Source organism: Emys orbicularis, chromosome 3 (genome assembly GCF_028017835.1).
Source record: "Emys orbicularis isolate rEmyOrb1 chromosome 3, rEmyOrb1.hap1, whole genome shotgun sequence".
NCBI lineage: Eukaryota > Metazoa > Chordata > Testudines > Emydidae > Emys > Emys orbicularis.
Genome location: NC_088685.1, coordinates 29,637,441 through 29,650,262, shown reverse-complemented (window position 1 = coordinate 29,650,262; position 12,822 = coordinate 29,637,441).

Sequence of the window (12,822 nt, the reverse complement as noted above, 5' to 3'; positions counted from 1 at the left end):
ACCCTAAAAGAAATGTTTCAAATCTCTGAGTTGCAACTTTAAAGTGTTCATTTTACTTAGAACTTACAGTAAAAGTTTTAGGCTTGTATCCAATAAAATATATATTACATTATGATAAGTATTCAAAATGGAACATTTGGGTTAGGTATGTCTTACAGGGGTCCATTATATAATTGAATTATTTATTACAAAATAATTATTATTTATTATCAAATTTTGGTTAGCAAATAGATTATGAACTGATCACAATTGTCTTCAATATTAATCTTTGTTGCTGAAAATTTTTTATGCTGCGTTGTTTAATTGCTCACTTCAGCTACGCACTATTCATATTTTTCACATAGTAATGTTTCTCTTCCCTGATTGGTTGATTGAAACAGTCAGCAGCAAATGGCAAACAATGCATTTGTAGTATAAACTTTCAGATGAGTAAATATTGATGCCAAAATGTGATACTTACAATTTTTTCCAAAAATTCAGTGACTACTCTGTGAATAGCCATCAACAATGTGCCCCACTCTTATTCAGACAAATATTTCCCAATCAATTTTTATACTTCTGCTCTATAGTTGACATGAAATGACTGTTTCATGTCTATTTTACAGTGCAGGATGCTAGTGAAGTAAACTAAACGTCTGACCAGCACTAGACTGACACTAATATAATCTATGGGAGCCTTATATATGCATTAAAAGCAACAGAGGGTCCTGTGACACCTTTAAGACTAACAGATGTATTGGAGCATAAGCTTTCGTGGGTGAATGCCCACTTTATTAGACGCATGTAATGGAAATTTCCAGAGGCAGGTATAAATATGCACGCAAGAATCAGTATGGAGATAACGAGGTTAGTTCAATCAGGGAGGGTGAGGTCCTCTGCTAGCAGTTGAGGTGTGAACACCAAGGGAGGAGAAAATGCTTCTGTAGTTGGATAGCCATTCACAGTCTTTGTTTAATCCTGATCTGATGGTGTCAAATTTGCAAATGAACTGAAGCTCAGCAGTTTCTCTTTGGAGTCTGGTCCTGAAGTTTTTTTTTCCTGTAAGATGGCTACCTTTACATCTGCTATTGTGTGGCCAGGGAGGTTGAAGTGTTCTCCTACAGGTTTTTGTATATTGCCATTCCTGATATCTGACATCTTCATCATCTGGACCCATGGGAAGGAGACCCTGGAAGAATTCCACCACGATTTCAACAGTTTCCACCCTACCATCAACCTCAGCCTGGACCAATCTACACAGGAGGTCCACTTCCTAGACACCACAGTACAAATAAGCGATGGTCATGTTAACACCACCCTATACCGAAAACCCACCGACCGCTACGCCTACCTTCATGTCTCCAGCTTCCACCCCGGACACACCACACGATCCATCATCTACAGCCAAGCGCTGAGGTACAACCGCATCTGCTCCAACCCCTCAGACAGAGACCAACACCTACAAGATCTTCACCAAGCATTCTCAAAACTATGATACCCACACAAGGAAATAAGGAAACAAATCAACAGAGCCAGACGTGTACCCAGAAGCCTCCTGTTACAAGACAAGACCAAGAAAGAAACCAACACAACTCCACTGGCCATCAACTACAGTCCTCAGCTTAAACCTCTCCAACGCATCATCAGTAATCTACAACCCATCCTGGACAATGATCCCTCGCTTTCACAGACCTTGGGAGGCAGGCCAGTCCTCGCCCACAGACAACCCGCCAACCTTAAGCATATTCTCACCAGCAACCACACACCGCACCATAACAACTCTAACTCAGGAACCAATCCATGCAACAAACCTCGATGCCAACTCTGCCCACATATCTACACCAGCAACACCATCACAGGACCTAACCAGATCAGCTACAACATCACCGGTTTATTCACCTGCACGTCCACCAATGTTATATATGCCATCATGTGCCAGCAATGCCCCTCTGCTATGTACATTGGCCAAACTGGACAGTCACTACGTAAGAGGATAAATGGACACAAGTCAGATATCAGGAATGGCAATATACAAAAACCTGTAGGAGAACACTTCAACCTCCCTGGCCACACAATAGCAGATGTAAAGGTAGCCATCTTACAGAAAAAAACTTCAGGACCAGACTCCAAAGAGAAACTGCTGAGCTTCAGTTCATTTGCAAATTTGACACCATCAGATCAGGATTAAACAAAGACTGTGAATGGCTATCCAACTACAGAAGCATTTTCTCCTCCCTTGGTGTTCACACCTCAACTGCTAGCAGAGGACCTCACCCTCCCTGATTGAACTAACCTCATTATCTCCATACTGATTCTTGCATGCATATTTATACCTGCCTCTGGAAATTTCCATTACATGCGTCTAACGAAGTGGGCATTCACCCACGAAAGCTTATGCTCCAATACATCTGTTAGTCTTAAAGGTGCCACAGGACCCTCTGTTGATTTTTACAGATCCAGACTAACATGGCTACCCCTCTGATACTTATATGTGTGTTACAATTTTTAACAATTGGATTCTTTATGGCCTGTTAGTAGTCATTTTTTAGCTGTGTGTTAATAAATATATTCAACTTAATCAGTGTATTTCTGCAGAGTTCTGGTTATTAATCAGTCAGTCATGTAAATCATGTGTTAAATGCCATCTTTTTTTATTAAAAACACCCATCATTCTCATTATCCTGAAATCTCTCTCCATTACCATTGACCCCAGAGAAACCATTATTTTTCTATTACAGTAAAATTTACATCTGCATCATTACTAGTGTAGGCTATGTTCTGAGGATAGATCACTCATTAGTGATGGACTGACTGCACCGTGCAGTATAGAAGACTGCCAGATGTAACAAAGCTTACTATGGGTGTGTCTATAGTGCAGTCAGGAAGCACAGTTGCAGCACATGTAGGAAAACTGAGCTAGCCTTGACACAGCTAGCTCACTAAAAATAGCAGTGCAATTGTGGTGGCACAGGCTGGCCGCCTACGTACCATCCCACCTGTAGCTGTGGGTAAGTACTCAGGCCACTAGTCCATGTTGCCACAGCTACGTTGCTATTTTTAGTGAACCAGTTCTATCAATACTGGTTTGGATGTGCCTTGATGTGCAGCAATCACAGCTCCTGATTGCAATATAGACATACCCTTTGTATTGTAAATTTCAGCAGTGAAAAGATTTTATGCCACAGTACTACCAGAACTCCTGAAAGTAGGAGATTATAATGAAAATGCTGACACAGTTTTAGCTGTACCATTGTTACATGCAATATTAGAATATTCACACTGAATCATAATCCTTCATTGACCTTGACACGTTTATCATATTTGGCAGTTCTGCTGTTCATGCTGTAAAATGTCTGACAGTTTGCAGTAAGAAATGAATCTCATACATCAAGACCTAATTGAATACAAGTTCTGATATTACATGAACAGAGCAAGATGATGCACACAAAACAGACTTCCTGGCATTCACATCTTTTCTTGAAATTCCTTAAGTCAAAAGGGGTCTAGGACTGAAGATGTAGCAAATCATGCTCTAGAACAAATCAGTATGTGGATGGGGAACTATGGAGAGAGAGAGAGCACAAACTTCCCCACCTTTATGGCAGCTTTGCTTTTTAAGAATGAGTTGGACTAGATGTTTTGTGGCATTAAAAAGGGGACATGCTGCCTCTCCTCTAGGCTGACAATTGAAATTCAGCCTAGGAGCCAAATGCATAGCTGGTGCAACTCTAATGACTTAAATTAAGGTGCACCTCTCACACCAATAGTGTGTTTGAACCCTAGAACAAATCCAATGGCAACATCTATTGTAACCTGCTGCAGAAAGACCAATGACTGAATACAGTAAATACTTTACTCACTTGTTGCTAAGGGTGGTCACTTCAGGTGAGAATTGAGGCATTTTGTCTGGGTGGTAGCCTGGGCCATGAGATCCAGCTTCCTTCTATGTCCATTCTAAAATTAAAACTGGGTGATTGGGCAACAAAATGGCAGATGTAATTCAATGTTTGATAAATGCAAAGTAATACATATTGGAAAACATTATCCCAACTATACATACAAAATGATGGGGTCTAAGTTAGTTTTTACCACTCAAGAAAGAGATCTGGGAGTCATGGTTGATAGTTCTCTGAAAACATCCACTTAGTGTGCAGTGTCTGTCAAAATAAGCTATCAATGTTAGGAGCTATTAGGAAAGGGATAGATACTAAAACAATAAATACCATAATGCCACGGTATAAAATCACACTGACATACAAATCTTGAATACTGTATGCAGTTCTGGTTGCCCTATATCAAAAAAGATATGTTGGAAATGGAAAAGGTACTGAGAAGGGCAACAGATGATTAAGGGTCTGGAACAGCTTCCATATGAGGAGAGATGAAAAAGACTCGGACTGTTCATCTTGGAAAAGAGACGACTGATGTTCCTAAGCCTCTGACTGCCCAATGCTGGAACTGGATGACATGGAAGAGATCGCTTGATAATTACCCTGTTCTGTTCATTCCCTTTGAAGCATGTGGGAGTGGCCTCTGTGGTAAAACAGGATACTGGTCCGACCCAATATGGCCATTCTTATGTTATAAATAATAAATTTGATACTGACCACCTTGTAATGTTCACAAGAATCAAATACTCAATACTCAACAAACAACAAATTTTGATCCATTAACATTGGTAATCATATATGTGATAAATTAAGAGGGGGGGAGAGCTCCCTTTTATGGACACCCAGCCAGCCAGTTAGCTACAAAATCCCTGTTAGGAGCTGTTGTCTACTTGCTTTATCTATAAAGGGTTAAAAAAGCCCATAGGTAAAAGGAAGGGAGTGGGCACCTGACCAAAAGAGCCAATGGGAGGGCTAGAACTTTTTAAAATTGGGGGAAAAAAACTTTCCCTTTGTCTGTTTGTTGTTGTTCTCAGGAGAGAGGGGACAGAACAAAGACAGGGCTGGAGCTATGCTGTAAAAAGCTGTGGGCCAGGTATGAAAATCACCAGATCATACCTAGAAACTACTCAATGTAAAACCCCAGATATGTAAGTGTCATAACTATAAAGGGAAGGGTAACAGCCCTCCTGTGTACAGTACTATAAAATCCCTCCTGGCCAGAGACTCCAAAATCCTTTTACCTGTAAAGGGTTAAGAAGCTCAGGTAACCTGGCTGACATCTGACCCAAAGGACCAATAAGGGGACAAGATACTTTCAAATCTTGGTGGGGGGAAGGCTTTTGTTTGTGCTCTTTGTTTTGGGTGTTGTTCGCTCTTGGGACTGAGAGGGACCAGACATCAATCCAGGCTCTCCAAATCTTTCTAAACAAGTCTCTCATATTTCAAACTTGTAAGTAAACAGCCAGGCAAGGCGTGTTAGTTTTTATCTTTGTTTTCTCAACTTGTAAATGTACCTTTTTGCTAGAGTGTTTATCTCTGTTTGCTGTAACTTTGAACCTAAGGCTAGAGGGAGTTCCTCTGGGCTCTTTAAGTTTGATTACCCTGTAAAGTTATTTTCCATCCTGATTTTACAGAGATGATTTTTACCTTTTTCTTTAATTAAAAGCCTTCTTTTTAAGAACCTGATTGATTTTTCCTTGTTTTTAAGATCCAAGGGGGTTGGATCTTGATCCACCAGGAGTTGGTGGGAGAAAGGAGGGGGATGGTTAATTTCTCCTTGTTTTAAGATCCAAGGGGTTTGGATCTGTATTCACCAGGGAATTGGTAAGAGTCTCTCAAGGCTACCCAGGGAAGGGAATTAGCACTTTGGGAGTGGTGGCAGCGGACCAGATCTAAGCTGGTAGTTAAGCTTAGAAGTTTTCATGCAGGCCCCCACATTTGTACCCTAAAGTTCAGAGTGGGGAAGCAGCCTTGACAGTAAGTAAATGAGGAATGTCTAGAAAGATGCAATTATGTTTATCTCTTTTTTATTTATGCAAGGCTTGTGGACTCCTCTGTGCTAACCCCCAAATGCTTTTGTTTTGCTTGTAACCATTAAGCTGGACCTTAAGAAAACCATTCTTGATGCTTAATTATTATATTTACTCTTTTAAAATCTATTAATAGCCTAAGTCCCAGATGTATTTTTCTTTTTGTTTGTTTTTTGCTTGTTTCTTTTTAATAAAATTTACCTTTTTTAAGAACAGGATTGGGTTTTTTGTGTCCTAAGAGGTTTGTACATATGTTGTTTCATTAGCTGGTGGCAACAGCTGATTTCCTTTGTTTTCTTTCTCAGCACTTCCCCGGAGGGGGGGTGAAAGGGCTTTGAAGGTACCCCACAGGAAGGAATTCCCAAATGCGCCTTCCTGGGTTCAAAGGATTTTTTTGCATTTGGGTGGTGGCAGCATCTACCCATCGAAGGTCAGAGAAAAGCTGTAACCTTCGAAGCTTAATACAACCCTGGAGTGGCCAGTATTAATTTTTAGAATCCTTGTGGGCCCCCACCTTCTGCATTCAAAGTGCCAGAGTGGGGAATCAGCCTTGACAATATACTATCCTCGAAAAACATATGAAACCTTTCAATGTATTGTATGTACTAGAGATCATTACAGGTAGTTAAATGTCCTCTTCAAAGCATTACAGACTCTATAAATAGACTAGGGCCCAGGTCCACAAAGGTATCCTCTGCCCATGCTACGGTGGGTACACTACTATTTTTAGCATGCTAACTCAATGAGAGTATGTCAGTTTGAGCTGGGAATCACATCCCTCAGCTCAAAATGTAGATGTAACCTTAAATTTATAAGGGATGCAACAATGGCAGCTTCTCCTCCAAACAGCTGTGGATTGCAAGATTAAACATGCTCAGTTTTTAAACAACCTTCCTCATATGTCTGCTTTTCTCTACCTTTTATCCTTTTTCTTCCTCTCCTATAGACTCTCCTTCAATTTGTCCACATTTTTCTTAAAGTGTCATGTCCAAAAACTAACACAGTACTCCAGCTGAGGCCTCACCAATGCCGACTAGAGTGGGATATTACCTCCTATGTCTATAATACAACATTCCTGCAAATACTCCACAGAATGATATTAGCCTTTTTGCAATTGCATCATATTGTTGATTCATTCCATTTGTGATCCACTAAAACCCCCACATCATTTTCCCACAGTATTACTACCCAGCCATTTAGTCCCCATTTTGTAGTTGTGCATTTTGAATTTTTCCTTCCTAAGTTTAGTAGTCTGCACTTGTCTTTACTGAATTTCATCTTGTAGATTCAGACCTATTCTCCAATTTGTCAAGGTTGTTTTGAATTCTAATCCTGTCCTCTGAAGTGCTAGCAACCCTTCCCAGCATGGTGTCGTCTGAAAATTTATATGCGGACTCTCCACTCCATTATCCAAATTGTTAATGAAAATATTGAGTAGTACTGGACCTAGATAGACACTTGCAGGACCCACCAAATATGTCCTCCCAGTTTGACAGCAAACCACTGATAATTACTCTCTGAGAACAGTTTTTCAACCAGTTGTACACCCACCTTATAGTAATTTCATCTAGACAACATTTACCTAGTTTGCTTATGAGAAAGTCATGGGAAACTGTGTCAAAAGCGTTACTAAAATAAAGGTATTTCACTTATCCACTAGGCAATAGCCCTGCCAAAGAAGGAAATTAGGTTACTTTGTTCTTGACAATTTGTTCTTGACAAATCCATGTTGGATCTTACTTAACACCATTTTCTAGGATCTTGCAAACTGATTGTCTAATCATTTGTTCCAATATCTTTCCAGGTATTAAAGTTAGGTTGACTGGTCTACAATTAATTCCACAGGTCCTTTTTGCACCCTATTTTAAAGATAAATACTATATCTGTCTTTCTCCAGTTTTCTGAGACCTTACCTATCTTCCATGAGTTAATGAAGATAATTGCTAATGGTTCTGAGATTGCTTCAACTAATTCCTTAAGAACCCTGGGGTGAATTTCATCAGGGCCTGCTGTCTTGAATACATCTAACTTAGCTAAATGTTCTTTAACTTGTTGTTTCCCTATTTTTAGGTGTCTCCTGCAGTCTCAATTTAGCCTGTGAAAAGGGAAGGGTTCAGACTACGCTCTTCTCATTGGCATCTCCCATTGGTGGCTCCTGACTTAGTGTGTACTGGCTTTTGTAGATTGCATTCTTAGGTGATTATCTTTCTCCATACATTGTATAGGGATTCTAACTCAGGCTTTGTGCATTACATTGTTGTTCCAGTGATTTCTAGGTGATTATAAGTTAGGTGTTGCAATGTTGAGTGGTACAAGTTTCCTTTGTGGATTTGGGCCAAGATGACTTTTCTGTTGTCCTGGCAATGGATTCCCTACTGTACACTTACTAGTGTTTTTTTTTTCTAAACTGGTTCTAAAAATACCAAGCAATAGGTCTTCTACCTTGAGAGATTATTCCACAACCTCATCAGTCTCTCAATATAACTATTCTGTTTATTAAATGTGAACTTTATATTTCATTTAATTATTCTTGATTATATCACTTTTTATTAGGCTAAATAATCCTGCCTTCTTGATGTTTATACCCTTAAATATTGGCAGGCCATTACTAGACCCATTTCTTTAGTTGTTGCTTAATCAAGGACATATTTATCTCTTTTTAATCTCTCCAGTCCACTTATCATTTGTATTATTATCTGAATTCCTTCTAGCTTGTCAATATCTTTCTGATACCTAGATGCTTGGAACTGAATGCAATATTCCAGGTGTGATCATAGCAGAGTTGTACAGTGTGCAGCATATTTTTCTGTTTGTTCTGTTTTACTAGGGATAGAAGTTGAATTTTCAGGATTGCAACTCCCAAGATTATACATTGCTTTACTACAATTTTCTGATATCACTACAGTTTTTCCTTAAAGCTTAAAAAAATAGATACCAATAACATTGTATGTTCATTTCCTTAATAACCTAATACATCCTAGTATATACTAGGATATATCTAATATATGCATTTGTATATAATCACACTTTCCAAATGTTTCCTTACTTGCTCTTTTTGTTAACAACTAATTTTATGTGATCATTGTTAATGGAATATATTAATGGGATTTGGATAAAAACATAAAATACTCTTGCAGAAAGTAGCAACATAATACTACTTTATTTCTTAGAATTCAGAATGATAACACACAAGAACCCCCAAACAGAGAGAAAGTATTCAGGCTGCTCCCTAAATTAAAGAGGCACATCTCACCCCACCTTACTCTTGGCTGGCTGTTTGCAAACTGACAGCTGCTAGGCCCAGATTGCAAGATTCCCTACAGAGTCCCCGAGCCTGCAAGCAGAACCAGGAATGCCCCTGCCCCAGAAATTTTAAGTGATAGCCTAATTTTAACCGTTTTTAATACACCTCAATCTTTCTTCTAACTATAAAAAGATGTTCACAATCTCAGTTGTTTTTGAGTCCCTAATTGACCCAACCTCATTGTTTAGTCTGCTACACTTTCATTACTATTACTTAATAGAAATATTGATTCTTGGGTACTATTTCCCCTAGATACATTTAGAAAAGTCCTTTCTTCTTCCCTTAACCTCTCTTGGCAGCATTAACTCATTCTAGTTTTTGCTGTCCTTATTTCTTCCCTACAGTCCTAAAATGACTCTGCACATTATCCTGCCCCATCAACGTTAGTAGTAGTTTTGCCATTGACTCAATGGGAACAAGATGGGAACTCTATGGATTCTTGTCCGGGTGCATTCCCGTCTTCCATTTCCACTGCAGGTGTTTTATTTGATCTCAGACCTGGTGAGGCCACATTGACTGTTGTGTTGCTGATGGTCTTTATTTTCTGAAGAAAGGTAATCTGTGCCTTATTTATGATAAATACAACTCTGTAGGACATCTGTCTTGTTTCTTACATAGTACATTGGGTGCGGTGTGTGTTCCTACTGCTCTACAGCTGCCTTTCATGTTCCTGGATTTTAATATTACTTCCAATTGTACCTTGTTCTCTAGAATTCTTGATTCCTCAAAACTAGTTTTCCTGAAATCTTATTTGCTTGTGTGGTCATTTTCTGTGATCCCATTCCTCACTATTCTGAGTGAACCATTGCATGGACATGGGTATAATTCTCAAACAATTTTTTCATATTCCCAAACAGTTTTTTTTCATTATGGGTAAGAAATATTTCCAGGATGTCTTTCCTTCTTGCTAGTGTTCATATTTTTGGTTCATTTTATATATATATATATATATATATATATATTTGCTTCCAGGAGCACCCATAAAGTTGTCTAAGACTATGCAGTGAATCACAGTCAAAGAAATGTAGGACCAGAATGGACATCTGTAGATCATCTAGTCCAGTCCTCTGCACTGACGCAGGAGTAAGTATTATCTAGACCATCCCTGACAGGTGCTTGTCTAACCTGTTCTTAAAAACCTCCAATGACAGAGATTCCACAAACTCCCTAAGTAACTTCACTTACAGTTAGGAAGTTTTTCCTAATGTCTAGCCTAAATCTCTCTTGCTGTAATTTAAGCCCATTATGTCTTGTTCTGTCTGTAGTGGATAAGGAGAATGATTTATTGCCCTCCCTTTATAACAACCTTTTACTTACATGCAGACTGTTATCAGACTGTCTTCTCTTCTGCAGTCTAAACAAACCCAGTGTTTTCACATTTTCCTTGTAGGTCATGTTTTCTAGAACTTTAATCATCTTTGTTGCTCTCCTCTGGACTTTATTCAATTTGTCTACATCTTCCCTCAAGTGTGGTATGCAGAATTGGACACAGTTCTCCAGTTTAGGCCTGACCAGTGCTGAATAGAGTGGAAGAATTACTTCTCATGTCTGTCTTACAACACTCCTGATAATGTATCCTGGAATGATGTTCATCTTTTTTTTTTTTTTTTTTTGGCAATAGTATTACATTATGGAAATGCACATCTGGCTGTATTTATAATTATCTAATCTCCCATAGATATAACATCCTATGGCTTTCAGTAGTTCATCCAGGAACTCTCCTTCTACTCAATTACTGAGACCCACAGTAATTTTCTCCTTTACTTCTTATAGCCTAATCCAAAATGTTTCACCACTACACTATTGATTCTCTAACTAGCTCATTGGCACTATAAATAGTCTTGACAGACAGCATAATGTCACTCTTCTACTCTCTGTTTCTTCCCCTTAGCTGTATAGACTGTACTCCACTTACATTAATATTACATCCATGAAGCATTCTAGCTGTTCTTGCTTGTTTTCTGTTATCCTTGCATTTAAGCACAGATCCTTTAGAACAAAAATATTCTTCCTAATTTTAATCTCATGTTTCAGTTGAGGTATAAGAAAGCATTTAACAGCCTCCATCTTGATTCACTCTGGAACATCTTGAAGTGTTGTGGTGTGCCAACAAACAGTGGATGTTTTTAAGGTGCAGCTTGCACAGTTAAAGTAAACATTGACTTGAGAGAGTAGTTTTAACATAGACGCTAGCATCAAACAAGGATGCATTCTCCTGTTCGACATTACTATTGACTTCATTATGAGAGAAAGTGTAGACTGGTAAAACACAGGCATCATGTAATTTAACAGCATTAAACTAGAAGACTTAGATTTTGCTGATCACTTCGCTCTTCCGTGTTACAGCTCTGCTTACATCTCAGTTAAAACTAAAAGACTGTCTAGTATAGCAAAAAAGATGGAGGTTAATAATTTTTAAAAAACAAATCTAATGAAAACCCCAGCAACTCCCAACTTGAGCATCATGTTAGAAAGCAAAGGAATAGAAGAGGTGAATTAATTCATATACCTTGGCAGTAATTTACAAGCCAAAGGGCATGTCCAGAAGGAAAAGTCATGAATTGGCAGCTGCATTTACCAGCATAATCAAGATTTGGTCATCACAAATCTACAATTTGAAGACCAAACTATTAATTTCAACTCCAATATTTCTGCCCTGAGATATGAATGTGAAAGCTACAGACAGATGTCTAAATGCCTTTGAAAGCAAATGCCTAAAAATACAAAGTTGCTTAAGACAAGAAAAATACCGGTGACGTTTCATATGCAATTAATCTGATTGGGTAGGAGTTACTGCCTGTTATTCTGAAAAGGTAATTAAATCTATGGACTGCAGTCATGCAGGAGAAGGAGAAAAAAGTATCTTTGTCTATGGATATTGTAAATAAAAGCACTACTGGGATATAGCACAGGAACAGACATGAAATTTGTGTTTGACAGGTCATCTCATGTTCATTGTTCAGCAGCTTGGATCAACGGTACTGCAATAGCAACAAATCCTAGAACTTGAATCAATGATACTGCAACAGCATGAAATCCTAGTGTATCCAAAAGGCTATACCAACCTTGGGATTTAAAAGCCCAAACAGTTGTGTTTAAAACATGGACAAGATGGAATAAAGAATTATTGCAGCTGCTTGTCCTAAGCAGGCTATTAAAGTAGCTTACGAAGTCTGAATGATGCTTGTTATACTGAAAATTACTTCCTCCAAACCTGATAACCTCACTAAAAACTCTTAATTTTTATTTTTGCTTATATTTTTTTAACACAACAAGCTTGAGAAGTGGGGGGGAAAAACAGAAAACCCACTAACTCTATCTAATTTCCCTTCTGTATTCTGAAGCGGGTCTTTCATCACATGATCTCACAACATATAAAATCAAGAACTTTGTGCCCTATTGTTCAGAATGTCTATTCTTTCACCTTCCTCTGAAGAATCTTGTACTGCCAAATAGGATGCTGTACTAGAAGAAAGTGGTCCAATCTGATTGGGCAGGAATACAGGACTTGTTGGTCTCCAAAAATCAGATGATGATAGGGGTGGAAAAGAACTCTTCTTGTAGCTGATTCACTGGCTGGTTACGTGGAGTTGAGTTACTTTGTTCTTCTTTGCATGCT